This window comes from Peromyscus leucopus, chromosome X, assembly GCF_004664715.2.
Source record: "Peromyscus leucopus breed LL Stock chromosome X, UCI_PerLeu_2.1, whole genome shotgun sequence".
Lineage (NCBI taxonomy): Eukaryota > Metazoa > Chordata > Mammalia > Rodentia > Cricetidae > Peromyscus > Peromyscus leucopus.
The window spans coordinates 34,806,108-34,812,927 of NC_051083.1; the positions used below are offsets into that span (position 1 = coordinate 34,806,108).

At 43.0% G+C, this 6,820-nt stretch overlaps 1 pseudogene; it reads right to left on the reverse strand.

Annotated features, from left to right (window-relative positions):
• Window positions 1-237: 237 nt before the first annotated feature.
• Window positions 238-1,694, reverse strand: LOC114695786 (annotated as a pseudogene).
• Between the last annotated feature and the right edge of the window lie 5,126 nt (window positions 1,695-6,820).

The window sequence follows — 6,820 nt, forward strand, 5'->3', positions numbered from 1 at the left end:
AGTTCCAGACCAGCCAGGACTATATAGTAAGGGCCAGTCTCAAAAACAAGAAAGAAACTAAAGATAATTTTGAAGAAGTTATGGTTTTGTGAGAGCCAAGGAAAATTTCTGGTTTAGAGTATATCACCACCAGTACTTGTTGACTGAACCAATGCATACATGTGTATTTGTATTTTCTTCAAAAATTTAAACCAAAACTAAAAAAATTTTTTTCACTATGATTTGTTTTAATCGTGTTATCTGTACAAGTGATGTCAGGACAGAACAGCAAATGCACAGTGGACATGGCTAGCAGATAAGCTGTGAATGAAGAATGTTTACACTGCTCCCATGCTTTAGCTGCTTAAGACAGCTCTAGGCCACCTCTTCCTCAGTCTCCTCCTCAGACTCTCCCCTCCTCCTCAGCTGTAGCATCCTTGTACTGCTGGTACTCAGACACCAGGTCATTCATGTTGCTCTCAACCTCGATGAACTCCATTCCATCCATGCCCTGACCCGTGTACCAGTGCAGGAAGGCCTTGCATCGGAACATGGCTGTGAACTGCTCTGAGATGCGTTTGAACAGCTCCTGAATGGCGGTGCTGTTGCCGATGAAGGTGGCTTATATTTTTAGGCCCCGAGGTGGAATGCCACAGATAGCTGTTTTCACATTATTAGGGATCCATTCAACAAAGTAGCTGCTGTTCTTGTTTTGGACGTTAAGCATCTGTTCATCCACCTCCTTCATAGACATGCGGCCCCAGAACATGGCAGCCATTGTCAAGTAGAGCCCATGGCGGGGATCACAGGCAGCCATCATGTTCTTGGCATTAAACATCTGCTGGGTGAGCTCAGGAACTGTCAGGGCATGGTACTGCTACCTACCTCGGCTGGTCAAGGGGGCAAAGCCAGGCATGAAGAAGTGCAGGCGAGGGAAGGGCACCATTTTTACAGGCAGCTTCCGCAGGTCAGCATTTAGCTGGCCAGGGAATAGCAGGCAAGTGGTTACCTCATGGTGGCAGCCACTAGATGGTTCAGGTCGCCATAAGTGGGTGTGGTCAGCTTTAGGGTTCTGAAACAGATGTCATAGAGTGCTTCATTATCAACGTAATAGGTCTCATGCGTTTTCAACAAGCTGGTGTACTGAAAGGGTGGCATTGTAGGGCTCAACCACTGTGTCCGACACCTTAGGAGAAGGTACCACACTGAAGGTATTCATGATTCTGTCCCGATACTCCTCCGGGATCTTGCTGATAAGGAGGGTACCCGTCCCAGACCCAGTCCCCCCACCCAGGGAGTGGGTCAGCTGGAAGCCCTGCAGGCAGTCTCAGCTCTCAGCTTCCTTCCTTACAATGTCCAACACCGAGTCAAACAGCTCTGCACCTTCTGTGTAGTGCCCCTTGGCCAAGTTGCTCCCAGCCCCACTCAAACCGAAGATGAAGTTATCAGGTCTGAAGAGCTGCCCGAAGGGCCCTGAGCGCACCGAGTCCATGGTGCCTGGCTCCAAGTCTAGGAGCATGGCACAGGGAACATACTTGCCACTAGTGGCCTCGTTGTAGTACACGTTGATACGCTCCAGCTGGAGGTCGCTATCTCCGTGGTACGTGCTGGTAGGATCAATGCCATGCTCGTCACCTCTCAGAATTTGGCGCGCCAATCTGGTTGCCGCACTGTCCAGCCTGCAGGTGCCCGATCTCCTTCATGGCGGCGGCGACTGTGGAGCGGCTGCAGAGGAGGAACAAGCTGGGAGGAGCAGGCGCACAGAGTGCTCAAAACTAAAAAAAAAAATTGGCTATCTATTCCACGTGCTGTGTACTTTAGAAGAATGGAAGGCAAATCTGCCTATCAAGGCATACACAGCAGATTATATAAAACATGGTATTAATGCTATAAAAACAGATGCTGAGCAAAGTGCTAGCAGAGCTAAAAAGAGAGATGACTGCACTTTGAGGAAGTGAGATTTGATCTGGCCCAGGAAATATTTCTGCAGGTATGGCTGGGTAGGAGAAACACAAAGAACAAGATGAGCATGAATGTCAGGGAACAAAGCCTCAGAAACAGGAAGTTCAGGGTACATGGAAGCCATGGAGAAATGGGAGGTGGCTGAAGTCAGTGGGGAGGATAATGGAAGAGAGAGCTGCCAAAACAAGTCAAGGCCTACTCAGACAGGGTCTGGACAACTTAGCAAGAAATTTGGTCTTTAGAGATGAAGTATAAAAGAAGTGTACTTTTATTCATATCTATCTATTTGTTTATCTATCTATCTATCTATCTATCTATCTATCTATCTATCTATCTGACCCAGGATTGAATTTAGAGCTTTACATATGCTAGGAAGTATTCTACAACTGGATTACCTCTCAAACCTCTTAATACTTTTTATTTTGAGTCAGGGTCTCACTAAGTTGCTTGGGCTGGCCTCGAACTCATTCTATAGCCAGGGAAGCCTCATACATGAGTTCTTCCTGCCTCATTGCCCCAAGTAGCTGGGATTATAGGCACGCACTATCATGCCTGGCTAAGAAGAATAATTTAAAGAAGCAATTTTTATCATTCCTTAATCAGAATAAAAATGTTAACTTGTAGAAATATGTGAAAGTTAGTGTCTACAAAGGGTACAGAGCTAATAAAATCAGCACTATTGATTTTATATGTGAACTCTGAGATACTAATCCACATACATCAAATTAACCATTTCGTACTTTACAACTCAGTAATCTCATGAGTTTGTACAATTACCACCAACAATTCTAATACATTTTTATCACCTCCCTAAAGAAACAAAGTGCCTAATATCAGTCATTCTCCATTATTTGTCCCTCAAACCACCAGTGTACTTTATGTCTCTCTGGGTTTTCCTAGAACTATCTTACTGTACAAACATACAGGCATACATAATACATATGTATATGGAAAAGAGAGAGACAGAGAGACTGAGTGAGTGGGGGAGAACTTAGTAATTGATTAGAAATATGGAGTGAAAAGAATAGCTGAGGTAAAAAGAAGGAACAAAACATGTACAATTTATATGTGTGTTATATAATTTACAGATAATATATGTCAATATATCTTCAGGCACTTACTCAGTGTCTACTTTGTGCCAGAAAACATTCTAGCAGCTGAGATGAATCGAGCATGCATGATGAATTATATCTGCCTATATGCGTGCATGTGTGTGTGTGTGTGCCTCTGAGCATGAGGCCAGAAAAGAATACAGGGTGTTCTGTTCTATTGTTCTCTAGCTTATTCCCTCAAGATAGGATCTCTCACTGAACCTGGAGCTAGGGTGGCAGTCATCAAGCCCCAGTGATCTTCCAATCTTTGTCCCCCATAGCTCTAGGGTTATAAACATTTGTGACGATACCTGTCATTTTACATGGCTTCTGAGGACTTGAATTCAAGACCTCCTGCTTGCATAGCAAACACTCTTACCCACTGAACCATTTCCCTAGCTCAGCTCTTACTCTTTTATTTGAAGAGCAGACAGAGAGGAAACCACTTAGAGAGTTTGCTGAGCACTCCAGCAAATAAGGGGGACAAGAGTAAGGAACTGAATATACTGGTAAGATGCTAAGCTTGTGTAGCTTGAAAGATATAGGTGAAAGAGACTTAATTAGAAAGAGTTGAAAAGTCTGTTTAGAACAGATGAGGGGAATCTTGAATAGAAATGTGTATTTGGGTGGTATTTATGTAGAAATAATAGTTGTCACCTTACAAATGGATGAGATTGTCAAGGGAGATACAAACTGTACGAGATCTTCAGCAGAGTTGATGAATGTAAGCTTAGCCGTCACTATACCAACACCCATGCTTGCCACAGCTAATTGACCATGTAGTCTTAGAATTCTTGTCAAAACGTGACTTTAGGCAATTATTACCAATAACTCCACTTACCATTTCTGGATTCTTTTCAAAGACTAGGTGTGGTGATCAGGAGCAATTGTGGACTTCCAAGGGTGTAAGCTGCTTGGTGATTAGGTGCAGGATGAACATACAACAAGGTAGGGAAAGTATTCAGAGAGGGAGAAGAGTATTTAGCAAAGACGGAAATACTAACATCTGGCTAATGACTAAGGCGAGGACACAGAGAGCCAATAAAATTGGAACGGGGGAGACTATTGATTATCTTCTGAGAAAAGGTTTCACTGGAATGATCTTAAGTGAGATGACGAAGATTTGAGAAGGGGAGGTGTTCCCAATGCCCTGTTACAGGCTGCCTTGAGCTCTTCTGGGGACCTCTTTTATTTCGAGGACACAACCCAATGTTATGCCTTTAGGCTGTAATCTGGTGTTCTAAGGAGAATTTTTATCAGTGTCATCTTTGGTGGAGGAGAGAGGCCTGAAGTTACTGGTAGATGTTCACTGTAGCAGAACCGACTGTGGTCCCTTTTACCTTTTACAGACCTTCAATATTCACTATTTAGTACACAACACTTGCTTTACCTCATTCTGTGGCCACTGGAGCATGCTCGACCTGCTTGCTAGAGGTGCTAGAGAGTGAATTTCCCAGGGGTCAGCCCTCAAACCATGAAGGACAGGAGTTGGAGGACAAATAGCTCAGTGTCTCCATTTCTCAGGGAAACAACAGATGGCTTGTTTTACATACTGTCTCGATTTCTTTTCCTGTTGATGTAACAGAATGTCCTGACAAACCCAACTGAAGGGAGCAAGGGTTTATTTCAGCTTACAGTTCCAGGAGCATGTGGTTTATAATGGCAGGGAAGCTGTGGTAGGGAGAGAGAGCAAAGTGGCAGAAGTCAGAGGCTGGCTCGTTACATTGTATCCACCCTCCGGAAGCAGAGAGTGGGGAAGGGATGTATGCTGCTCACTTCTCATTTTCCTTTTATATTGTCCAGGATACCAGTTAGGGAATGGTGTCCCCCACAGTAGGCACATCTTCTTACCTCAATTAATTAGGATCAAGTCAATCCTCCACAGGCTGACACCATAACTGAAAACAGCCATGTGTTAAAGGCAAGGCTTATGATAACTAATTCAAATTCATTAAACTTAGCTGGTGAGATGGCTCAGCAGGTAAAGGTACTTGCCACTAATCCTGGCAACAACCTGAGTTCTGTCCCTGAGACCCACATGATAGAAAGAGGGAACCAACTCCTCCAAATTGTATCTACAAGCTACCCACGCACACCCTGCTGTGGTACAGGCTCACCTACACATACACACACGTACATACACACATACACGTGCACAAACACACAAAGTGAAATAAAATAATCAAATGTACAAAATTGTGAGCAATATGATAGTTCTGTTTTCAAATGTAGCACGAGGGAGAGGTGTCCAAATACCGGAGTGTTCTTGCACAATCATTAGCAACCAGCCTTTTATCTGTGTTGTCTAGAAACAGAAGAAAAAGGGCTCAGAACTTCTAAGAGATTGCTGACCTCTGGCCTTTCCAAAGTCCAAACTCCTTAATCTGGCATTTCCAGGTGTCTTCAATTGACCCCGAGCAACATTCTTCCCCTGATCTTTGACACCACTCCCTTGCGAAACCTTTGGAATGATGCTGCTTGTGACAGGATGTGTTTTCCCTCCTTGCCACTCAGCTTTTTCTGTCCACTTTGCTGTTGGTGACTTTTCTTTTTCTGTGCCTTTCTAGATGAAAGGGCTCTCTCATATTCTGCCTCCCCTGTAACTCTCAGAAATAACATTTTGCCCCCTTCCTTTTGTGGCTACTACCCTCTTGATGATCAGGACTTTATGTGTTTAAGTCTTCTCTTCTGAACTAGAAAGAAGCCATTTAGACAAAAATTAGGCTTATTTGTCCCTTTAGCTCTTGTACCTTTTAGTATAGCACAAAGAACATGGTTACTGAAGATATATATGTGTGTGTGTGTAAATATATATACATATATATACATGTATATGATAAGTAGGCAATTGGGTATTGAACTCAAATATCAGAAATGTAATGTCTTTCTCAGGTATAATAAAAAACAAACCTTTCATCTGGACTTACTTTCAGACTTGTAGAAGAGCTGCAAGAATTAAAAAAAAAGTAACACTGGCCGGGTGTTGGTGGCACACGCCTTTAATCCCAGCATTCGGGAGGCAGAGGCAGGCAGATCTCTATGAGTTCGAGGCCAGCTTGGTCTACAAAGCGAGTTCCAGGAAAGGTGCAAAGCTACACAAAGAAACACTGTCTCGAGAAAAAAAAAGTAACACCTGTAATTTCAACAGTTGGGAAGCTGAGGCAGGAGAATTTTAGGCTTGAGATTAGTCTGGGTTTCCTAGTGAGTTCCAGGCCAGCCTAGGATATGGAGCCTCTGTTTCAGAAAGCAGGAAAAATAGTAGAAAGGGCATCTGCATAGTTTACTAGGTTTTAGCTACACTCAATGACTGTAAATATATATATATATATTTTTTTTTTGGTTTTTTCGAGACAGGGTTTCTCTGTGTAGCTTTGCGCCTATCTGGAGTCACTTGGTAGCAGGTGCTCGAACTCACAGAGATCCGCCTGGCTCTGCTCCGAGTGCTGGATTAAGCGTGCGCACAGCTGGCTTGACTGTAAATATTTTATCTAATTTTATTTCTAGATAATCCATCCATCCATTCATCCATCAATTTACCTACCTATTTATCTACCATTTCTCTCCCAGTATCTTCCCAAATTCTATAAGAGTAAGTTACTTATACTATGATTCTTTACTCTTAAATATTTTAGCATGAGTTTTACAAATGTAGGGATTTTAAAACCCAACAATAGTAGAATTATCAACCCCTATCAGTTAAATATTGATATAAACACATTTACACGGTCCTTATATCACTTTTGTCAGTTGATCCGATAATGTCCTTCATGACAGCATTTTCCTCCAAC